This window comes from Mobula birostris, chromosome 17 (assembly GCF_030028105.1).
Source record: "Mobula birostris isolate sMobBir1 chromosome 17, sMobBir1.hap1, whole genome shotgun sequence".
Taxonomy (NCBI): domain Eukaryota; kingdom Metazoa; phylum Chordata; class Chondrichthyes; order Myliobatiformes; family Myliobatidae; genus Mobula; species Mobula birostris.
In genome coordinates this window covers 67330387-67355559 of record NC_092386.1, presented here as the reverse complement: position 1 = coordinate 67355559, position 25173 = coordinate 67330387, and the positions used below count along the sequence as shown (strand labels likewise).

Here is a 25173-nt window from a genome sequence, read left to right as displayed (position 1 = left end):
GCTAAGTTTTAGGGACGGGAACGTGGGGGAACTGCAGGACAGGCTGGAGTCCAAGCTTGAGTTCCTTGTTCGAAGGTCAGCAATGCGATATGTCATATGTCATGCTGGCAGACCATCGAGGACGAAGCTTCCCACAAGGAGGCATGAGGGCAGGTGTTGGCAAATCGGCAAGACTGAAGTTTGAGACTCAGTGTTCGAGTCCCATCACCAGTGAATCCACTGTTCAAGGCCTGAAGTTTGGGTTCTCATCCAGGCTTTTCATCTGTCTTCATTGATGAGTCCTGGGATGATACCAAAGATTGAAGCCTGAGGTCAATTGGAAGTCTAGTAGTCAAGGCCCAATGGCTGAAGCCTCGAGTCTGTGAATCAGCTGGGGAAGGTGAAGGCCCAATGTCTGCGAATCCATGAGGATAGAGGCTGACGCTTGCCTGTCCTTGGGTTAGACCGTGTACGTGTGTGCGAGGGAGGAGTGAGGTTGCTTTTGCTGTTGTTGCATTGTCACCTGGCACATTCTGTTTTGTTCTGTTCTCCCGAGCACGGGGGGTGGGGGGCATGCTCTGTTGGTGCTGGAATGTGTGATAACACATGCAGGCTGCCCCCAGCTGGTTGTTAAGGCAGCAACACATTTCACTGAATGCTTTGATGTACATGTGATAAATAAACCTGAAACTGATTTAGTGGTCATTAGCAGAGGTCTGCAATGCTGGGTTACTGGATCAGCTTTCACTGGATAACATGTTGATCATTCTGGAAAAAAGAGGATTATTTTATGTGGAATAAGTCACACAAACCTGGTGAGGGACTGTACACTCCTACTGAGCAAGTTATATATAGCTGAGAAACTACAGTTCATTTACTTCTTAAAGAACAAACACCAGACAGAAGGAGTGACTGAATCCGAGGGCATGTGTGAACTGGGGCCAGGAGGGTAAGTGCAGACTTTGGAATCAATTAGCAACATGTGATAAGTTAAAGAGAAATTAAAGAATTTACATAAATGACAAGAAAGCATTCAAGTGCTTCATTCATTTTTTAGCATTTATATTGTGTCAACTAATAAGCAAAGGAAGACAAAAGAGGTTTTCCTCATAATGGATTAAGTTGTACAACGTTTTGCAGTGTCACATCCTTGGAACTGAAAATCCAATGGTACGTACTGTACGAGTACTGTATGAAGTCCACAATTTGAGACACTGTCCATGCACTTGATGTTGAATAATATATAATACATGCCTTGGTATCCCTTTCCAAATCTTTAATGATTAGTTAGTTCAAACTTAATTGTCATTCAGCCACACTCATGAATACAGCCAGACTCTGGGGCCAAGATGCAAAACACAGTACCAACAGCAAAAGGCACATGTATTCCATATAAGGTATCAGCAAAATAGAGTCACACAAAAATAAACATATATATAGTCCAAGACCCTGAATCCCATGAATGTTGCAGAAATCGTCGTCTGAACACAGTTTGGCTTGTCTTCTGATGAGTGATCACTGGGGGGCAGTACCGAGTCCAGCTTGGACACCGTGCCACACTGCCTCCGGTGAGGCGCGCAGACTGTGACAACTCTCTCCCTTGGGTGGCTCTAAACAGTGGATACTGTGGCTGAGGGGCAGCCCTCGCAACAACCGAGGGCACGTAACTCCCCTACCCTTCTCCAATAGTAGTGAGTCGGATTTGCAGCATTCCACCTTAGCAATGTCCCACGGGGTCTTGCGATCACAAGTGACTAAGATGATTACTCGCTGTTAGGCTGCACACCAGCTTTGTGCACTGATGCCTCTGTGACTCAGGCAGCAGCACCAAATCCAATGCCTCTGTAGGCTAGTACTGGTCTAATCTAAGATCCCCTGATCTTCTCACTTACTCTGATCCGGATACCCTGAGCCCCGAGCCCCTCCACCACTTTCACAACCACCCCAGTGCCACCATCCCTCCTTCACCCTCGCCCCATTCAGCTTTTTCAGCCTCAGCCCCTCCCGGCCCCTCCCTCCATCTCACCTTATACTTTCCGTGAAGCAAGAAGACTATTGAAGCTATTTGGAATATTGAACATTAGGAAAGCTGCAGGCCCTAATGATGTCTCGCCTGGCAGTCTAAGGCACCGTGTGGATCAGCTAGCACCTGTCTTCACTGAGATACTTAACACCTCCTTGCGGGGTTCTGGACTGCTTTAAAGTTGCTGCAATCACTCCAGTTCCCAAGAAAGAAAGATCACTGGACTTAATGCTTAACTACTCTGACTTCAGTAGTTATGAAAACATTTGAACGTCTGATGTTAGTCTACCTTACTGATTACTGAGACTCTTCTTGACCTGCTACGATGTGCTTATGGAACAAATCACTCAGCTGAGGATGCAGTTCACTTCTGCTTCATTACATTCTTTAGCATCTGGACTCCCCAACACTGTTGAGTTGCTCCACAGCAAGCCAACCTAGCCAGGTGTACGCTACCGTATCCGTCAGTGGGTTACGAACTTCATGACAGGAAGGAAGCAGTGAATAAAGTTGGTCTCCTATTTGTCCAATCCAATGTCTATCGCACTAGGGGTGGTTCTTTCACGCCTCCTGTTCTCACTTTATTCTAATGACTGTACGTCCACAGAAAAATTCACTAAAATCCTGAAGTTCACGGATGACATAGCTGTAGTCCACCTCATCTCTAATAATGATGTGACCTGCTACTGAGGAAGTAAACTACCTTGCAGACTGGTGTGCTTGTACTAACTTGGAGCTTAATGCTGTAAAGACAGTGGAAATGAGGACTGACTTCTGCCAACAATCCCCAATTTACCCCACCCCCTTGGAAATAAATGGTCACGCTGTGTCTGTGGTCAAGTCATTCAAATTCCTGGGGGCTACGGACTACTGTTACCAATACATTGAAGTGGGACAAGCATGTTGCGCTTATCACTGGGAAAGCCCAGCAGAGATTGTTCTTTCCACGCCAGCTTATCTACTCAGCCATCAGTGAGAGTGTTGTGACCACTTCTATCACTGCTTGGTTTCTCACTGCCTCCTCCCTCTCCAAGACCAGGTTGCAGCAAATAAGATCATGGGCTGTCACCTACCAACACTAAAATACCAGTTCATCGCCAAAGCAAAGAAGAGCGAAAAAATTACTGCTATTCCACCTATTCACCAAATTGCAATTAGTGAGGCGAAATGAGTCCATCACCATCAGCACTACACGTCATCTCCGAAGTTTCTTTCTCACAGCTCTCCAACTTCTCAACAAAACTAACTCAGGTGTAACACCCTAACCCTCATTGCACGACATCCATTTAAATGGTCTTTCCTGTTGACAATGATATAGTCCGTTCATACGTTCACTTTTATTTAAGTTTTATTATTGCCATTTGCGCATGTGACCGTTCTGCTAATTGTTGGTTGCTCATGATTGTCTGCACTATTGTTTTCTAAATTGTTGGTTGCTATTGTGTTGTCTGTTATGGTATTGTCCTGCATTTTATCCTTGGCACCAAACCACAATCAATTCTGGTATGTTTCACCAACAGGCAATAAAATGACTCTGATTCTGATTAGTTATATTATTATATTCCCCAAAGTCCCAAACCTTACAAAGCAACCACTAATCCACCCAATCCCATAACCTTTTATTAAACTCCATCCACCAATTTGCTGACGTGAGGTGCAGCTTCTCTAGGGTTGCCAACTTTCTCACTCCCAAATAAGGGGCAATAGTAGCAGTCAAATACGGGAAACTTGTGTTTACCCTGAGAAAGACTACCATGACCATGAAGCCTTGCGCGGGCACCAGTGTGCGCATGTGTGACGTGCACATACATTATGTGCACATACGTGTACGTGCCGATTTTTTTCTACAAATCGGTTTTTGCTTAATCTTCCCCACTGTACATACATTATTTCTACTTTATATAGGCTGTGTATTTATCATATCATCCCTGCTTTTACTATATGTCAGTGTTATTTTAGGTTTTGTGTGTTACTTGGTATGATTTGGTAGGTTATTTTTTGGGTCTGGGAACACTCAAAATTTTTTCCCATATAAATTAATGGTAATTACTTCTTCGTTTCACACCATTTCATAGGAACGCTCTACCTTAGCGGGGGAAATACGGGACAAGGGCGGTCCCGTATGGGACAAACTAATTTAGTCCAATATACGGGATGTCCCAGCTAATACGGGACAGCTGGCAACCCTAAGCTTCGCACCCTGGGCAAACACCAATTGCTTGTGACCAAAATCTGCAACCACCCACAGGCCTCGGCCTACTGACCATTCAACAACAATGATCACTGATCATACCCGCAACTTGTGAGATTATGTCTTCCTGACCACCTTCCCCCACCCCCTCACCCACACCCCCGCCAGCAATAACCATTCTGCCCTCTATGAGGCCTGGATCTGATCCTGGAACAAGCCAACTCCCAACTACACTTCCTCCCTGCCCACCAGTCATGTGATCAACGGCATCTTTCCACTCAGCCTCCCGGAACGTGCACAGAATAGGCACCTCATGGAGCAAGGCTGATTCAGCAGAGGTGACCTGAGTCCTGTTTGATATTGAAAGTCTCAGTAGCACGTTAACAGCAAAATATTTATTTTTCTGTCTCAAGCCATCTACTGAGAGATGTACAACATTTTCCCTTTCAGGTAGTAATCCCTTCCTTTAGCTGGTAACACACAACTTCAACACTTTCTCCCGCCAGCTACTTCTTTTTTCCGTAAGCGTGTACCATGACTGAGCTCTCACAGCCCTGGCAGGTTGACAATTCCAAACACTCACCATCTTCCTAATGAAGCTAATCCTCATCATTCCAGTCCTAAATGGCCGGATATTCGACTCCTAATTGTAGATTTCTTACTCGCAGGAGATATCTTTCTTGCATCCACCCGACGAAGCCCCGCAAGAATTTCGTGACTTTCGATGACATCACATCACATTAACAAGCTGTAGACAAGGGGTTGCCAACCTGGGCTCCACAGACCCCTTGCTTAATGATATTGGTCCACGGCATAAGAAAGGTTGGGGACCTCCGATTTGGAGAATTCTTGCCAAGTCTGTTTATCACTTGTCACTGGCAAATCTCTAGTAAGGAGAAAATGTGCACAAATCTTCAGATGTAGCCTCTCTGAGGCCTTATGTTATTGTAGTAAGAATATTTACCCTTCTATACAAATCTTTATGTATTAAACTCAACACACTAGTTTTAATTGCTAGCTACACTTGCAGAATACAAGCTACACTTGTGTTCAAAGGTATTATTTGAATATCAATGTTTCTCAATATTTCCTCTTTCAAAGACATTCTGCTGGACTGCTTTATGCACTGAAGTGGATGATCTTGGACCACACCGTCGTTCTCACCCACTTACCTTCTTTACATCCCTTTAAACAATCAATGTCCTCCTCCTACTCTAATCCCACTTCTTGTATCATCCATACACCTCATGAATAACAGGTGTCCGGCCACTGATCTCACTAGATGCAACCACTGCCTTTTATTCCACTCTTTGCTGTCTGTATGTGAACAAATTCTCAGTCTGTGCCTATATATTCTACCAAAGCTATGCGTTACAACATTGTTGACTAGTTTCCACCATGGACCTTATCAAAGGCCTTCGCAAAATTTAAATATTGCACATCCACTGATTCCCTTGTAGGTTTACAGTTTGCATTAATGTGTTCTGACTGTAATGTGCAGATTACAGCTGCCACCTTCCCTTCCCTTGCAGTTTCTTCACTCCATCCATGGTTCATTTTCTACGTCATAATCTGCAGAGCCAGGGTATTTTTTGATGAGGTTACTAGGAAAGTTGATGAGGGTAAAGCGGTGGATGTTGTCTATATGGACTTCAGTAAGGCCTTTGACAAGGTTCCACATGGAAGGTTAGTTAGGAAGGTTCAATCGTTAGGTATTAATATGGAAGTAGTAAAATGGATTCAGCAGTGGCTGGATGGGAGACGCCAGAGAGTAGTGGTGGATAACTGTTTGTCAGGTTGGAGGATGGTGTGTAGCAGTGTGCCTCAGGGATCTGTACTGGGTCCAATGTTGTTTGTCATATACATTAATGATCTGGATGATGGGGTGGTAAATTGGATTAGTAAGTATGCAGATGATACTAAGATAGGTGGTGTTGTGGATAATGAAGTACGTTTTCAAAACTTGCAGAGAGATTTAGGACAGTTAGAAGTGTGGGCTGAAAGATGGCAGAAGGAGTTTAATGCTGAAAAATGTGAGGTGCTACATTTTGGCAGGACTAATCAAAATAGGACATACATGGTAAATGGTAGGGCATTGAAGAATGCTGTAGAACAGAGGGATCTAGGAATGATGGGGCATAGTTCCCTGAAGGTAGAATCTCATGTGGATAGGGTGGTGAAGAAAGCTTTTGGTTTGCTGGCCTTTATAAATCAGAGCATTGAGTATAGGAGTTGGGATGTAATGTTGAAATTGTATAAGGCATTGGTAAGGCCAAATTTGGAGTGTTGTGTACAGTTCTGGTCACCGAATTATAGGAAGGGTGTCAATAAAATTGAGAGAGTACAGAGGAGGTTTACTAAAATGTTGCCTGGGTTTCATCTCCTAAGTTACAGAGAAAGGTTGAACAAGTTAGGTCTTTATTCTTTGGAGCGTAGAAGGTTGAGGGGGGACTTTATAGGGGTGTTTAAAATTATGAGGGGGATAGATAGAGTTGACGCGGTTAGGCTTTTTCCATTGAGAGTGGGGAAGATTCAAACAAGAGGACATGAGTTGAGAGCTAAAGGGCAAAAGTTTAGGGGTAACATGAGGGAGAACTTCTTTACTCAGAGAGTGGTAGCTGTGTAGAACGAGCTTCCAGCAGAAGTGGTTGAGGCAGGTTTGATGCTGTTGTTTAAAGTTAATTTGGATAGATATATGGACAGGAAAGGAATGGAGGGTTATGGACTAGGTGAGAGAAAGCATTCGGCACGGACTAGAAGGGCGGAGATGGCCTGTTTCTGTGCTGTAGTGGTTATATGGTTATATGGTTATATTTTCTATATCATAATCTGCAGAGCCAGGGTATTTTTTGCCACTCTACTATTCTTATCCCTCAATAACAATGTCTCTTTTGCCTATTTTTACTAAATGTTGACTACCCATGTGTAATATTTTGCAACTTTAAAACATTAAACTAATTCAAAGGAAGACGTGAAAGTCTGAAATTGAGTCTAACTTGTGTTTTATTTTAAGCAAGGTCTGTATTCAAAGATTCAAGATTCAAAAAACTTTATTGTCATTCTAACCGTACATCTGCTCTGCAGGGCAGAATGAGACAGCGTTTCTCAGGAGCAGTGCAATCATAACATAACAAACGCAACACTAAATAATAAACATAACAATAAATAGTAAAACACAACAGCCACATGTCAGTTAAAATCAGTTATAAGTGTCCAGTGCAAGTTAAAAGTGTCCAAAGCAGAGTCAGGTAGAGCAGCTATTTAGCAGTCTGACTGCCTGTGGGAGGAAGCTGTTTAGTAGCCTTGTGGTTTTAATTTTGATGCTCCTGTAACGTTTGCCTGATGGCAGAAGAACAAACAGTTCATGGAGAGGGTGTGAGGGGTCTTTAATGTATGTATCATGTGGTAGCCTAATGACATATGCAATTCACATATTTATTTAAATGAACAAGAATGAGTAATCAAACAATGTATTTACAAGTTTACTCAAATATTACTGAAATATTAAATACACAACATCCCTCCCTGCTTAGCCATAAACTCCAACTCAAAAAAGAATGCATCTCAGCTATCAAAAGTATACTAAATAATACTACATATGTACATCCACAGCATATTAAATGTTTAAATTTGTCCTATTCAGGCCTAAACATTTAATTGATGTGGAGTATTTCTTACTTTTCTGGGATAACATCTTTCCTGACGAGGGAGGTCATACTTCTTCGCAGGTGAGAATTGTGGGTGTAAAACAATCTCAGGCTCCAGGTGGTTGTAGGAATTGACTCTGGGACTGCAGAAAGTGGTTCTGACAGCTATGGACACATTTCTTCTCTTTCTTTTTTCTTCTAGTTTGTGCATTTTGATCTTAGGAAGGTGCATTTAGTTCATTTCTTATTAATCTTTCTATTGCTCCCTTTATAATCTGATCTCTCCTTTTGGTTTCCACCACATCATCTGATGAATCCTTTGTTTCTGTATCTCTATTGACTCCTTTCTTTTTGGCCTTCCATTCATCCAGCTGGGCTTTGGTCTTTGCAGCTACTTTTACAAGTGGCTTTTTGGCTCCCACTTAAAGTTCATGTAATAACCTTACTGCACACAGAGTAAATTCTGGTTCTTCACACTCACAAAAGCAGATTGCTTGCATCTTTCCTGAAGCTCCTTGAACTCTCTTCCAGCTTAAAACCAAGCCACGTTTCACAAGTAACTACCTGATGATCATAACAGAAGCTTTCCCAGGTATGTTGCCTACAAAAACTGTGTAGTCGGACCACTGCTTTTGTTACTTTAATGAGCAGCATAGTCCTTCCTTGGTTTAATATGCTTTCCAACCAGAGGCACAAAGGTTGGCACCAACAGCTGTTTGCCCTCTGTTTGGCAACAGTTCATGGTGTACAGCATGGAGACAGTTGTGGCATCATCCAGTACCTTTTTTAATTTGCTTTCAGTTGACTTTATTGCAGGGGATGTAACATGCAAACGGTAGATGGATCTCCAACCAAGTTGTAGTTGTCTCAGCCAATCACACCCCCACAATGCTAGTCCTCCTGTTTTTTTTTACCACAGACAGGCAGAAAGAGCTTGCTGATTGTTGTATTCACTGTTCCAAATGTTATTACCACAGGAGTTACCTTTCCTCCAGTATGAGTTCTTAGATGGATATCTGCAGGCTTCAGTTTAGTATCTTTGAAATGCATTCAAACTTATTTTGTGAAATGAATGGAACAGCTGAGCCAGTGTCCAATTCCATTTTAATTAAGTTGTTGAGACATGTTTCTCAGGGGGGTGTAGGGTGCAATAGTTTGATCTAAAACCAGTGTAGTATGGCTAAACAATGGGATGAGGGCGGACTTGGCTAGTGTAGAGGGGAACACAGGCTATATGGTGGGATGGTTGAGGAACAGTGGAAAACTTCAAATAGATTTTCATGGTGCTCAACGAAAGTATATTCCAGTTAAAAATAAGGACAGTAAGGGTGGGAACAGCCAGCCTTGGATAACTAAGGAAATAAAAGAAGGCATTAAACTAAAGGTTTGTGTGTAAAAAGTCACCAAGGATAGTGGGAAATTGGAAGGTTGGGAAAACTTTAAAAAGCAGCAAAGAAATAATAAGCAACAAATAAAGAAAGAGAAGATAGATAATGAAAACAAACTTGCACAAAATATAAAAACAGATAGTAAAAGTTTTTATAATTATATAAAGTGGAAAAGTGTAGCTAAAATGAATGTAGGTCCTTTGGAGGATGAGGAGGGGAATTGATATTGGATAATGTGGAAATGGCCGAGGCTTTGAATGACAATTGTGTCGGTCTTCACAGTGGAGACACGTCTAACATGCCAAAGAGAGATGTTATGGATGTGATGGGAGGTGAGGACCTTGATACAATAGCTGTCACTAAAGAGGCAGTGCTGAACAAACTGTGGGCCTAAAGATAGACAAGTCCTCTTGTCCTGATGGAATGCATCCCAGGGTACTGAAAGAAATGGCAGAAGTTATAGTAGAGGCTTTGGTGATAATTTACCAAAATTCTCTGGACTCTGGTAGGTCCCAGCAGATTCGAAGGTGATGAATTTCATGCCACTGTTCAATAAAGGATATAGGCAAAAGGCAGGTAATCATAGGCCAGTTATTTTAACATCTGTAGTTGAGAAAGCACTTAAAGGTATCATTAAAGATGAAATAGCGAGGCATCTAGAAAGAAATGGATCCATCAGGCAGACATAACATGAATTCAGCAAAGGCAGGTCCTGTTTGACAAACTTACTGGAGCTCTTTGAGGATATGACGAGCGCAGTGGATAGAGGGGAACAGATGAACGTTATTTACTTGGATTTCCAGATGGCGTTCGATGAGGTGCCACATAAAAGACTTATCCATAAGATAAGGATGCATAGAGTTGGACGTGATGTATTAGCATGGATAGAGGGCTGGTTAACCAATAGAAAGCAGAGAGTTGGGATACATGGGTGTTACTCTGGTTGGCAACCAGTGGTGAGCGGTGTGCCGCAGGGGTCAGTGCTGGGCCACAACTGTTCACGATATACATTAACGATCTGAGAGGGCCAAGTGTAGTGTACCTATGTTTTCTGATGATACTAAATTGAGTGGAAAAGCAAATTGTGCAGAAGATATGGAGAGTCTACATTGAGATATAGATAGGTTAAATGAGTGAGCAAGGGTTTGGCAGATGGAGTACAATATTGGTGAATGCAAGGTCATCCTCTTTGGAAGGAAAAACAAAAGTTCAGATTTTTATTTAAATGGTAAAGTATTGCAGTATGCTGCTGTGCAGAGGGACTTGGGAATGCTGGTGCATGAATCACAAAAGGTTGGTTTGCAGGTGCAGCAGGCTATCAACAAGACAAATGTAGGCCTTCATTGCTGGAGGGACTGGATTTAAGAGCAGGTGGGTTATGTTGCAACTGTACAGGGTACTGCTGAGGCCGTGTCTGGAGTACTGCGTGCAGTTCTGTCTCATAGAAACATAGAAAACCTACAGCAAAATACAGGCCCTTCGGCCCACAAAGCTGTGAGGAACATGTCCTTACCTTAGAACTACCTAGGTTTACCCATAGCCCTCTATTTTTCTAAGCTCCATGTATCCATCCAGGAGTCTCTTAAAAGACCCTATCATTTCCGCCTACACCACCGACGCCGGCAGCCCATTCCACGCACTCACCACTCTCTGTGTAAAAAAACTTACCCCTGACGTCTCCACTGTACCTACTTCCAAGCACCTTAAAACTATGCCCTCTCATGCTAGCCATTTCAGCCCTGGGAAAAAGCCTCTGACTATTGTGACGAGAATACACATAGATTAAGATGTTAGCTGGCCTGTGCTGGCACCAGTGGGATCAGCAGTTGGTCTGCCACCTGTCTTCAGGAGAGAGAGAGATAAGGAAAACAATGGAGCAGCATTTGGAGATGTTAATGAAGGGACAGGAGAGTCTAACGGAAGGCGAGCTGTCAAGGTCGGCTCCCCCTTTGAACCCTGAACTGTTTGAAGTGATGGACAGGCAATACCCCAGCAGGGGGATAAAAAGGGACAGGTTCGCTAAGGCAGGACACACACGACACCCCGAGGTAACGAGACCCTGGAAGCGGTGCGTCTCTCACAAGTCGGTGGGAAGTTTTGGACGGCTGGTCGCGGGATCAAGCCATAGACGTACAGGGTGGAAAGGCACGATCGGCGGGAACCTGGTGTGTGTCCGCCCTTGCCTGGGTGCCAGGTTCACCGCAGAGAAACGATCGTATCTGGAAATGGAGGGGTCACGGTCGGTGACCTCAGATGACATCACAAAGGACTCGCCCGAAAGCTGACTGCGAAGGTCTGTGTGGAAGCCGTTTGAATATTCATTCGTTTCGCTCTCTCTCTCCTTCCCCCCACACTGTCCATCTCCCACGGCAGCGATTACTGCGAACTGAGCTGAACTAAATTGAACTGAACTTTGCGTCACTTTGAAACTGGTCATTTACCCCTAGACAACGATAGAGCTTGATTGATCCTGTTATCTTAATTCTGTGTACATGTGTGTTTATCATTGCTGAACTGTTGCATTTATTATCCTTTTGATTAGAGTACTGTGTTGCTTGTTTCTTTAATAAAACTTTCTTAGTTCTAGTAATCCAGACTCCAACTGAGTGATCCATTTCTGCTGGTTTGGCAACCCAGTTACGGGGTACATAACACTATCCACACGATCAATACCTCTCAATATCTTGTACACCTCTATCAGGTCACCTCTCATCCTCCGCTGCTCCAAGGAGAAAAGGCCGAGTTCACTCAATCCAGGCAATGCTTTTTCCTTACTTCAGGAAGGGTATACTGGTTTTGGAGGAGGTTCACCACATTGATTCCAAAGATGAGGGGGTTAGACTACTGGAATTCAGAAGAATGAGAGGAGATCTTATAAAAACAGATAAAATTATGAAGGGGACAGATAAGATAGAGGCAGGAAAGTTGTTTCCATTGGTAGGTGAGATTAGAACTATGGGACATAGCCTCAAGCTTCGGGGGAGTAGATTTAGGATGGAGATGAGGAGAAACTGCTTTTCCCAGAGAGTGGTGAATCTGTGGAATTCTCTGCCCAGTGAAGCAGTGGAGGCTACCACAGTAAATATATTTAAGACAAGGTTGGATAGATTTTTGCATAGTAGGGGAATAAAGGGTTATGGGGAAAAGGCAGGTAGGTGAAGATGAGTCCATGGCCAGATCAGCCATGATCTTATTGAATGGTGGAGCAGGCTCAATGGGTCAGATGGCCGACTCCTGCTCTTACTTCTTAGGTTCTTATGTTTGTCTATTGCTAATTTTCACATTGTAAATCCTAAGGCTGCACAGTTCAGTGCCCCTCTCATTATTATCAGACTTTTCATCAACAGCATTCAGATTAGTGCCCTTTTTAAAACTGCAACTAGACTTTTTATCCTTTTCTCTTCCCTGTACAATCCATTTATTTTTGTCTGCCCAACATGCTCTTTGTATGTGTCCTACTTTGTTGCATTTTCTGCAAGTTTCAACTTTAAATCTGCATTGGTCTGGTGTATGTGAGCCCCTGTCACAACGGCAACACACCCTGTTCAGCCAGGCCTGTTTCTGTTTAGCTGTTGCAATTTGGTTCACACTCACTTTCACTCCTGACTGCAACTTAATAGTATTCCTGTCTGCTGTTTCCATTTCAACTGCTCTTTTAAATATAAGCTGTGCTTCAATTAAAAGCTGCTTTGAATGCTTTCTTGCAAGAATCCACAATCTAAACAATCTCTCAGTACATCATTAAGCACATCACATGCTCAGACAATCTCTTCAATTCAGCCATGTATCCGGAAACAGTCACTCCTTTCTTTTGATTTTACTTATGGAACCTAAAGCGTCTGCAATCAATAATGCTTTCAACTCTAAATGCTCCTGTATTATTTTCATAATATCAGCAAAGCTCATTTCTGCTGGTTTGGTTGGAACAATCAAACTTTGAAGCAAACTATATGCCTTTAAACCCAATGTTCTAAACAAAATTGATACTTGTTTCTCATCGGCTATTCCATTTACTTCAAAATACAGTTCACTTAGTTCAGTAGACATGAGCCAATTACGTATTGAGCAATTGGGCACATCTATCTTTATGATGTAGCCAACCATTTCAGTTCTTTTTTAAAATTTATGATTATTATCACCCAGTACTCACTCTTTACAAACCCATCAATTCCTCCATTTTTGACTTCTTTTAAAAAACTCAGTCATGTCTTTCTTTCCCAAGAACATGTGCAGTGCTCTGCTGTTCTTTTTTACTCGCCATTCCTCACTATGCTTCAGCAGTTTGGTAGCCATCCTGGGTTCGTTTTAAAAATAGCTCATCACCACGGTTTTATTTTGCAAATTTAATTGTCTGGTTTTTCTATGTTTAGGTTATTCTGTTCAATTTCTTTACCCAATCCTGACAGCCATCTTATTTCTAACTCTACTGATATTACTCTATTTTCCAAACATCTATTTGCTGAAGTAGAATTGGCATTATTACTTATTCATTCAAGGGATGTGACTTTGTAGTGTGAGCCAGCATCCCTAGCTGCCCTGGATCCCTTCTTGAACCACTACAATCTTTGTAGTGTGGATATAACTACAATGTTGTTAGGGAGAGAGTTACCAGAATGTGAGCCAGCGCCAGAGGAGAGGATTCCGAGCCACCATGCTCTACCGGGGGCAGCGTAGTATTGTTGTGGCAACTGATGATTTAAAATGGACTGAGGGGTCTGGACTATATACGTAGATGATTGTCCGGTTGTGTTTTTACTAATAGTCTATATGTGCTTGTATATGTGAGAACTAGGCCTCAAAGCCACAGTTTCACCTAGAGAGCATTGGGGGCCAGTTGACAGATGATATCAGTGGGCTTGGTGGTGGGAGGGGACAGGTCTGGACTATATATGTATTTTTTCTCACCCCTTATGGGAGGTGTGTGTGTGTATTTTTCCCTCAGTCTCAGGGCCTCTACCAGAGGCCTGAGAGCTTGAGCATTCAGCACAGTGTCCTTGTTCCTAGTAGTGTGCCTCCTGGACCGAGATCTCAGATGTTGTTTCCGGGGTTTTCTGGAGCCACTTTCCCAGTCAGGTGTCACGGCCCCAAGTGTGCCCATGACCTCCGGACGAGCATGACAAGAACAAAAACAGTCATGCTGGCTCGGACAGCGCCCGGATTAACAAGGTCCGTGCCAATGATTGGGGAATTGAGACCATCTTGTGAGAAATTGGTTACTAGAACAAACCTTAAATGAATGAGAGTGGACAACATGGAACATAATTCAACATATATAGAATGAATATATATAAAATATATGAGTGTGTGTGTGTGTGTGTGTGTGTGTGTGTGTGTGTATGCACGCACACGCACACATACAGTTGTATGCAAAAGTTTGGGCACCCCTAGTCAAAATTTCTGTTACTGTGAGTAGCTAAGCGAGTAAAAGATGACCCGATTTCCGAAAGGCATAAAGTTAAAGATGACACATTTCTTTAATATTTCAAGCAAGATTACTTTTTTATATCCATCTTTTACAGTTTCAAAATAACAAAAAAGGAAAAGGGCCCGAAGCAAAAGTTTGGGCACCCTTATGATCAGTACTTAATAACACCCCTTTTGGCAAGTATCACAGCTTGTAAACGCTTTTTGTAGCCAGCTAAGAGTCTTGCAATTCTCGTTTGGGGGATTTTCGCCCATTCTTCCTTGCAAAAGGCTTCTAGTTCTGTGAGATTCTTGGGTCATCTTGCATGCACTGCTCTTTTGAGGTCTATCCACAGATTCTTGATAATGTTTAGGTCAGGGGACGGTGAGGGCCATGGCAAAACCTTCAGTTTGCACCTCTTAAAGTAGTCCATTGTGGATTTTGAGGTGTGTTTAGTATCATTATCCTGTTGTAGAAGCCATCCTCTTTTCATCCTCAGCTTTTTGCAGACAGTGTGATGTTTGCTTCCAGAATTTGCTGGTATTTAATTGAATTTATTCTTCCCTCGACCAGTAAATGTTCCCTGAGCCACTGGCTGCAACACAAGCCCAAAGCATGATCAATCCACCCCCGTGCTTAACAGTTGGAGAGGTGCTCTGTTCATGAAATCCTGCACCCTTTTTTCTCCAAATATACGTTTGCTCATTGCGGCCAAAAAGTTCTATTTTAACTTCATCAGTCCACAGGACTTGTTTCTGAAATGCATCAGGCTTGTTTAGATTTTCCTTTGCAAACTTCTGACGCTGAATTTTGTGGTGAGGAAGCAGGAAAGGTTTTCTTCTGATAACTCTTCCATGAAGGCATATTTGTGCAGATGTCGCTGCACAGTAGAACAGTGCACCACCACTCCAGAGTCTGCTAAATCTTCCTGAAGATCTTTTGCAGTCAAACAGGGGTTTTAATTTGCCTTTCTAGCAATCCTACGAACAGTTCTCTCGGAAAGTTTTCTTGGTCTTCCAGACCTCAATTTGACCTCCACCATTCCTGTTAACTGCCACTTCTTAATTACATTACGAACTGAGAAAACGGTTACCTGAAAACGCTTTGCTATCTTCTTATAGCCTTCTCCTGCTTTGTGGGCATCATTTATTTTAATTTTCAGAGTGCTAGGCAGCTGCTTAGAGGAGCCCATGGCTGCTGATTGTTGGGACAAGGTTTGAAGAGTCAGGATATTTATGAAGCTTTGAAATTTGCATCGCCTGGCCTTTCCTAACGATGACTGTGAACAAGCCATAGCCCTAACAAGCTAATTAAGGTCCGAGACCTTGGTAAAAGTTATCTGAGATCTCAAATCTCTTGGGGTGCCCAAACTTTTGCATGGTGCTCCTTTCCTTTTTTCACTCTAAAATTGTACTAAACAAAAATAATACACTAATCTTGCTTAAAATGTTGAAAAGAATGTTTCATCTTTAACTTTATGACTTTTGGAGATCAATTCATCTTCTACTCACAGTATTCACAGTAACAGAAATTTTGACCAGGGGCGCCCAAACGTTTGCATGCCACTGTATGCACACACACATTCTGCGTTGTTGTATTTTTGTGTTTTTAATGATTTTCTATACGGATTTGTTGACTTGTATGCATCAAGCCACAGGGTCACGGGGGTGGGAAGGTGGATGTTGGGACTCTTATTACGTGATTGTGATCTTGTGTGTGCTGGCTGTGTGTGACTATTGATAATGTGTCTTTCTACTTTGACCATTAACGTTGTCTTGTTTGGCTGTGTTCATCCATGGCTAAATGACAATTAAACTTGAAATGGATTGGATTGGATTGTCTCTTACCTAAAACTCACTGTCCTAGGTCAGTTGTACTGGCTTTTCCTCGTGCCCCTACAATGAGCTGTCACAACTGGTAGTTCAAGACCGTCCAGCGTGATCCTCTCCCACTCAATTGTGAAAATTTGTAGGCAAAGTTAATGATCACCAAAGTGAGGGTGGTCTATCAGTCTGAACTCTACTTCACATAGAGATTAAATGAACAACATATATGCTTGCTCCAGTTTTCTTCATCCAATTCTGAACCTCAAAGTATCAATCCCTGGATATAGACTGTTACTATTATCAACAGCTGTTTCCCAAATGTCTTTGACGTCCACCATAGAATCTCCTTTGCCCCAGCACTTCCAGTGCTTCTCCGGAGCATGTACCTGACAGATTTCATTCTCCATTAGCATGGAAACTTGTCCAAAGTGGAGTCGATGTTGCTGCTAGATCTGCTAACTCACAGCTCCAGGAACCCAAGTTCAATCCTGACTTCAGATCCTGTCTGTGTGAAGTCTGTACAATCCCCCTGTAAAAGTGTCAAGGTTCAAACTACGTTTATTTTCAAAGTATACATACATTATACAACTTTGGGATTCATCTCCCAACAGGCAGCCACGAATCAAAGGAACCCAAAAGGACCCATTAACAAAAGACCTTCGAACACCCAATGTGCAGGAGTAAAGAGCAAATCCTGCAAACAATACACGCAAGCAAATAGTATTCTGAACTGAAGTCCACGGCGAGTCCATCCCCAGTTCAGCGCAGAGCTGGGTAAACCTTGCTGAACAGCGAGCAGAACCTGCCTGTCCCTTGCCTCGGGCCCCCACATCCTGACCTTTTCAATCTGGCTCAGTGCCTAAATCATCACCCAATCATCAGGTGCAGTGGGTTTCTCGTTTATTTTCACACTCTAAATATGTGCAGGTTGGCAGTTCAACTGTCCACTGTAAATTACTTCATGTCTAGATGTGTGGTAAAATTTGGGAGGTGGGGAGCATGGTGACAAGAGTTTATGAGAATGCAGGGGGAATAAATAGATTAGGGCATCATTACTGTAAAAGAGTGCTTGATGGTTGATGTAGACTTGGCAGGTCAAAGGCTTGTTTCTATGCTGCATCTCCCTAATACTCAGTGACTCCATGCATCCTTTAATAGCTTCATTATATTTCAGAACAATTCCCTGGGTGTGCACAGTAGAAATACTACCACAATTCTTCAATTTTCTTCAACAACGTAATGCCAGATATCCAGTTTTTATTTCATATTTGCATTTTATTCATAGTATATACACAGCAAATATATTTGGCACACCTTTCTCTACATTCATTGTACCTTCAATTCAACATCATCTCTTAGAGTGTGTCCAAGTCACTCAAACCTTCTCAATGCACCTTAAAGGCCTGTTACACATAACCCAGGTCTACAACATCGAGGGATGCCAGGATTCAGGATGATGGCCCTTCCCCACAGAAGCATTGCAGTGGCTGCTCTGAGCTTGCATGTCTATTCCTGCACCCTGGAATGTGCCAGTTAGCAGCATTTGCTGATGGATATCGCCCACAAGTTCTGAGCAGACCAAGGCTGATGATAGAAACATAGAAAACCTACAGCACAATACAGGCCCTTCGGCCCACAGAGTTGTGCTGAACATGTCCCTACCTTAGAAATTACTAGGCTTACCTATATTTTTCTAATCTCCATGTACCTATCTAAAAGTCTCTTAAAATGCCCTTAAATGATCTTGCATAAGCAGTGTGTATGCACCACTAGGAACAGCCCATAGGTCACAGAGTTATGTAGTTGGTCAGGGTGAACCTCAAAAAGGATAACTGCATCCCTTTCCAGGCCGCACTGACAAACACAAGGAGGTGGACAATCAGCTCACTTGTACTACAACCAACTCAAGGGCAGGGTGTACCAGGAGTGAGACTCTGACTACGCAAGAAGGATCTGACAGGGCAGCCCCTCCCTCACTGTCAGTCAAGTGCTTGTTTTTAAGTTCTGGTGATGAAGCATTCTGTCAAATGACTTCGACACTCTGCACAAGAAACCGTCTCATTGGATTCATGGTGCTTTCCTACTGAATGTATTCTGCTGACCACTGCTTGATGGGCTTGTAGCCAAAGATGTTTTCAACAGAAACTTTTCCACAAAGGACGGATAGTGTGACAAAGTCTAACTGAATGAAACAATGGGTCCATCTTTCACAACACTAGGGATGGGTAGAACCACAAGGTTTAGTAACACTTTCTGTTTGCATCCTCTGACTCTACATACAGACGGATAAAACCACACAAAAAGGTTGCCATTTGTGGTATGCTGACAGATTTCTCCCATTTTTATTTGGAGACACCTAAATCACAACCCATTGGACAACTTCCATTCTAGGTCCCCTGATGAAATTGAAGGTGACAGCCATTGTGGAAGAGCAGGTTGTCGGTCACACTTGCACCTCAGGCAGAAAATTGACGACATAATTCCCAAATTAATTTCTCTGGCCCTCTAACCAATCTTATAACTCTAAAGTATTTCAGATGTTGTTGGTTTAAGTTTGATTGAGCTTCTCAACAATATCCCAAATGGGTGATCTATTGCACTTCACAGGTCTTGAAAAACAAGTCAACATATTGCAAAGAATATTAAATCATCTTGTATTTTCTCCCCCCAAGAGGTCCAATATATTCCAATTGTGTTGTTTGGGCCATGATGCTTTAAGCTTCCCTTTGCACGGGCTAATCTTCATTTAGTATTAATGTACACTTCTCTTTTTAAAACACCTTTTGCAAAGTTACAAGCTCACTTGCAGAACCAAGAACTTTCATACATCCATTTTTTTTGGCAACAATGTAACTATTGCAGTTTTGTCCAATATTTTGCTGATGAGTTTTACCCATTTTGGCTGAAAGTGTCAAGTGAACACAGACTTATCTTTTAGTAGTGGGGTCTATAACTAAACTGCAATCACGGTGCAAGCAACATAATGGGAGATTATCATGTAACACTGTCTCTTAAGATAGCAGCAACCTTTGTACTTACCAATTAGCATGTATGCACCAGACTTGTGTACAAATTAGTCTTCAGTGTGGAAGACACTAGCAGTATGGTGGAAGTTCCAGGTGTTGAGGTGAAGTGTGTGAAGTTACCATACCTAGAGAAAAGATTCTTGGGAAACTGAAAGGTCTGAAGGTTGATAAGTCACCTGGAACAGATGGTGTACACTCCAGGGTTCTGAAAGAGGTGGCTGAAGAGGAAATGCCCCTAAGAGCTGAGCTTCTCTAGAGCAGAGAATTCTGAACATTTACTACCCCCTTGGTGAGGAAATTATTCCTCATCTTCTTGCTGAAAGGAGGGAGGAGAAGATGGCAGCACCACGCAGCTCGCAGCGGCCACTCCAGTGGTGATGTCTGTTATTTGTCAAGTAGGGTGCCGTGCACAATCCTGATTTGATGGAGACGGACGTGAGAGCATGGAGGAACATCTGGTAAAACTTCTGAAATGCCTGCTTCGCTGATGCTGCTACTGTACGATCCAAATTCTCTGGAGGAGAAGGCCCCGAGTCCTCGGCTTTGCTTGTTGCTCGGCGGCTGGGGTGGGGTTGAAACGCTCGGCAGAGGATGGTGCTCGGAGAGGCTGCGTCGGAGGGGCTGGTCAGAGGATCGAAGTTTTCAGATGGACTCAGAGTCCGCTGCGGTCGGGTGCTTCCAATGGTGCAAGTTGGCGGCGCTTGGAGGTTCTTGGCAGGGAGAGTTTCTCCCTTCTTCTGCCTGCGTGAGATGATGAGGCTATTGGGACTTTGAGACTTTTTTTTACCGTGCCCATGGTCTGCTCTTTATCAAATTATGGTATTGCTTTGCACTGTTGTAACTATATATTATAATTATGTGGTTTTGTCAGTTTTAGTCTTGGTTTGTCCTGTGTTTTTCTTGTGATATCATTCTGGAGGAACGTTGTATCATTTTTTAATTCATGCATTTCTAAATGACAATAAACGAGGACTGAGTGTCTTCATAATCTAACAAAAAACCTTCGTTCTGAGACTGTGACTCTGACTAGTGACATCCTAGTCCAGGCAAGCATCATCCACCCTATTAAGCCAAGAAGAATCTAACATGTTTCAGTGAGGTCATCTCCTTTCCTTCAAAATCGGAGTGTATGGGTCGGTCTACTTCATTTCGATTCATGTAGATAAATAGAATTTATGTAGGTAAACTACTTTCTTGCAAATCAATTTGGCAAACCTATGCTGCATTCCCTTTATTGCATATTATCCTTCTTTAGTTAGGGATATGTGATTAGTATACAAATGTATTTTTGCTTAATAATTGGAGCAAAACACCTTTATTCTTATACTCAACTGGATCACGTTGAGTTCTGATTGCCACATTTAAAGAAAGGTGTGAAAACTTTAGAGCAGGAGTTCCCAACCTGGGGTCTATGGGTTTGCCTAATGGTATTGGTCCATGGCATTAAAAAGGTTAGATCCCTGCTTTAAAGAATATATATATTCATATATGAAGATGAAGGCGCCAAGCAGTGACTCCTTTCCTTACATCTTCGGAAACAGCTCTATTTCTATCTTTAATATCTCCATTTTTCCTTTTCAGGGTTCTTTTGAAGATCCTGACCCGGAGTTACACTCTGACTTCGGTTCTTTGCGGGAATGGGACCCGCTCTCAGGGCCTCACGACCGGCTGCTTTTCGATATGCCAAGGATGCGGCCTGGAAGAGTAGCGCACTTTCAGGGTACCAGATTTTTGTGGCTCTGGAGGCGGGCGGATTCGAGGCCGGTACTGGTAGGGATGATAAGGAACGTCTCGAAAACCTGAAGGTACTCTTAAAAAGATTAGAGATGATGGACTCAGAGCAGGATGCAACAAGTGTGAATTCTTTGAATCAAACATTACTAATGGTCACACCATTAACACACAATGGTTACACAAACGTGCTGAAAAAATTCAAGCAGTAGTAGACACCCCTAGGCTAGGGGACGTGTCACAGTTGTGGTCATTTTAAGAGCTGTTAATTACTACAACAGCTTCCTGCCAGACCTGGTTACTGTGCTCCACCCCTTGAACTCATTGTCAAAAATCTTGAAGGAATAGCAGTGACAAAGCAGTGAGAGGTGGCTTTTGTTCTCACACATCATGATCTGCATCATCCAGGGAAACTGGCCCATAATGTCTCTCCTTCTCCTATAGGTGCAGTCATGTCCCATGTCATGTCACAGACTTTTCATTACATTCCCTTACCACTGCAGAGAAAAATCATGCACAGATTGACAGAGAGGCCTTGAGTTTGGTTTGGGGGTGTAAAACATTTCAACCAGTACTTGTATGGGAGAGAGTTTACCCTCATTACTGATCATCAACCACTGGTGCCAATTTTTAATCCACAAAAGGGTGTACCACTAACAACAGCAGCACGAGCGCAGAGATAGTCTCCGTTTCTTGAAGGACGCAACTACAAGACTGAATTCAAGAGGACAATCAATCATGGAAATGCTGATGGATTGTCCTGTTTACTGCAGGAAAAGAAAATACTGAAAAATTTACCAAAAAAGGACACTGCTCTTGATGCATTCTCCCTAATGAAAACGGGAAGTCTCCCTACTATGGCAGAGATAATTCAAGGAGAAACCAGAAAAGACCCCACACTGTCTCAGGTCTACGTGGCCACTCAAAATGGCCGGAGTGTGCAGTAGAAATCCCAGCTCCCCCATTTGTACCAGCGCTGTGATGAACTTGCCCTTGACAGGGGTTGCCTTATTGTTGTCCCATCTGACCTGAGAGCCGACGTGTTGGAGGAGCTACGTACATATTGGTCACCTAGGTGTGGTCAAAATGAAAGCATTGGCTCGAAGCTTTGTCTGGTGGCCTGGGATAGATCAGCAGATTGGGCAGCTTGCCATGCGCTGTGTGGGATGCCATCACATCCAGAAAATATTCAGAGCAGTGTTTCTCCATCCTTGGGAATGGTCTGCATTGCCCAGGCAGAGGATTCGTATGGATTTTGCTGGACCATTCGTAGGCACAAATTTCTTGGTAATAATGGATGCAGCTACAAAGTGGCCAGAAATGTTCCCAATAGCCTCTACTGCAGCCTCACACACTGTTGGTGTGTTGAGAAGCCTCTTCTCAAGGACTGGTGTTCCAGAACTCTTAGTCAGTGACAATGGACCAGTTTGTTACGGAACAGTTTCAGTCATTTCTGAAAATGAATGGAATAAGACATGTCACATCTGCACCGTACCACCCAGCTACAAATGGCTTGTTGGAAAGGTTTCTCCAGAGTCTAAAGAACACTTTGTGAGCAATGTCAGCAGAAAACACCACATTAACACTGAACCAGAAGCTTGCCAATTTTCTCCTTGCATATCACAATGCAGCACACTCCACAACCAACAGCCCACCAGCTTTGCTGTTCCTGGGTCACCTCTTACGCTCACACTTTGATCTCCTCAAACAAAATCTCAGAAGTGTATGCAGGACAAACACCTGAGACAAATTAAGGGCTCCTCAAACAAGGAGGTTTGATGTTTCACTCCTGGACAAGCAGTCCTGATGAGGGACTACAGAGGTGATCAAAGGTGGGTACTTGGAAAGATGAAGGACAGAACTGGACCACTCTCCTACACAGTGGAGATCGTGTCTGATGTCACCTGGAGACAACACGTCGATCAGCTGAGGAGAGCAGAGTCAATTGTTAGAGAAGAAAGGTGTCGAGATCTGTCAGAACCACTTCCTGCAGTCCCAGAGTCAACTCCTACAACCACCACAGAGGAGGCCCCAGAACCTGAGATAGTCACAGCCACAAGTCTCACCTGCCAAGCAGAGTGATTCCCCCTTATCAGGAAAGACATCAGGATCTGGCTTAATATCACCAGTATATGCCATGAAATTTGTTATCCTAGTGGCAGCAGTTCAATGAAATACATGATAAAATAGAAGATAAATAAGTAAATCAATTATATGTATATTAAATAGTTCAAGGGTTCAATGTCCATTTAGGAATCAGATGGCAGAGGGGAAGAAGCTGTTCCTGAATCACTGAGTGTGTGCCTTCAGGCTTCTGTACTTCCTTCCTGATGGTAGCAATGAGAAGAGGGCATGTCCTGGGTGGTGAGGGTCCTAAATAGTGGACGTCGCCTTTCAGAGGTACCGTTCCTTGAAGATGTCTTGGATACTACAGAGGCTAGTACCCGTAATGGAGCTTACTAATTTTACAAATACCAGTGGCGTTTTTCAATCCTGTGCAATACAATACATTACATATTTGAGTTGAGGTACATTCTATATTGAGTTGTTTACAGCTAAACAGGGAGGAATGTTGTGTACTTAATATTTCAGTAATATTTAAGTAATATTGAAAATATATTATATAATTAAGCCATTATTTTAAAAATAATTCATTATGGGTTATATGTAAAAGTAGAAACTTATGGCACATGTTTTATGCTGCCATAAGTGTTCTCATTATAACACAGCGAAGCAGACGCTCTGGCCTGTGTTTATTCCATCATGAAAACATTCCTGATGGAATTTCTCTGGGAGTCTTCTATACATAAACTGACATATACTTAGCTTAGGGCATTTTGAGGGTATGAAAAATGCTAATCCTTTCTAGCATATCAGTTACATTTTGTTACACAAGAATAACTTCCTGTTTGGTTTAACAAAAGTATTCAACTCGAGAATCAACCAAAACTGATTAACTTGCACTACCATTAACGGGAAGAGACAGGTTCATCAGGAATGGTGGAAATATCTCTCATTTAGTGCACATTTCAGAGCCCGGTGCATGTTTATACCATATGAGTGGTTCTCCAGTTTGGCCCCAGCTGGATTTTCTACCATGTAGACACTGAGCGTAGAGAGTACTGTGCTCAGCAGACCCTAGCGGGCATTCACTGTTACACTTGCATTTGATCACTCAGCATGGCCATTTCCCTTCATGAAGCTTTTTACAACAAGAATATTTCCTCATGGATCTCTCCCATGCCTGCTTAAATAACTTAGCAGTTTTAGGTATAATTCTTACAAGACATGCATGAACTGTAAGCCAATTATTCCAGTCAATGGCACCACATTAATATTTCTGTCAGCTCAGATGAAATGGAGGATACAGTCATCCATTTGAAGGCTCTGAAATTCATTATGTGCAACCTAGTACACTTGAATGGGAGAAGAATAGAGATAACGTGAAATTCATTACTTGCAGGGTTCAGAGAGACAAAATCAATCAAGCCTTTCAAAATAAAGAAGTCACGTGTATTGGAGAGCGAATTGTGTGTAAGCTAATGCAGAAAGTGAAAGAAGTGGTACTGAAGAGAAAGTTCCAGAAAAGTGAAGAGACGAGAAGTTTGGGAAGTGAGGCATTGAGAAAAACTGGACTGCGTTCATCAGAAATTATACAACTGTGTAGCTAAAGTACAATGCCTATTAAAAGTATTCATCCCTCCCCCTCCCCCCAGAAGTTTTCATATTTTATTGTGTTACAACGTTGAATCACAGTGGATTTAACTTGGCTCTTCTGACTCTAGTCAACAGAAAGAGTCTTTTGATCAAAGTGAAACAGATCTCTACAAAGTGATCTAAATTAATTAAAGATATAAAACACAAAATGATTGATTGCATAAGTATTCACCTCCTTCAATATGACATACCAAATCATCACTAGTGCAGCTAACTGGTTTTAGAAGTCTCATAATTAGTT

The 25173-nt window shown here is 42.6% G+C and overlaps 1 long non-coding RNA gene across 1 annotated transcript; it reads left to right on the top strand.

Annotated features, from left to right (window-relative positions):
- Positions 1 to 867: 867 nt before the first annotated feature.
- LOC140211738 (uncharacterized) lies at positions 868 to 24933 on the top strand. The gene is made up of 3 exons (XR_011889568.1): positions 868 to 928; positions 21066 to 21289; positions 24679 to 24933. It is a non-coding gene; the product is annotated as an uncharacterized lncRNA (long non-coding RNA).
- The last annotated feature ends 240 nt before the right edge of the window (positions 24934 to 25173 follow it).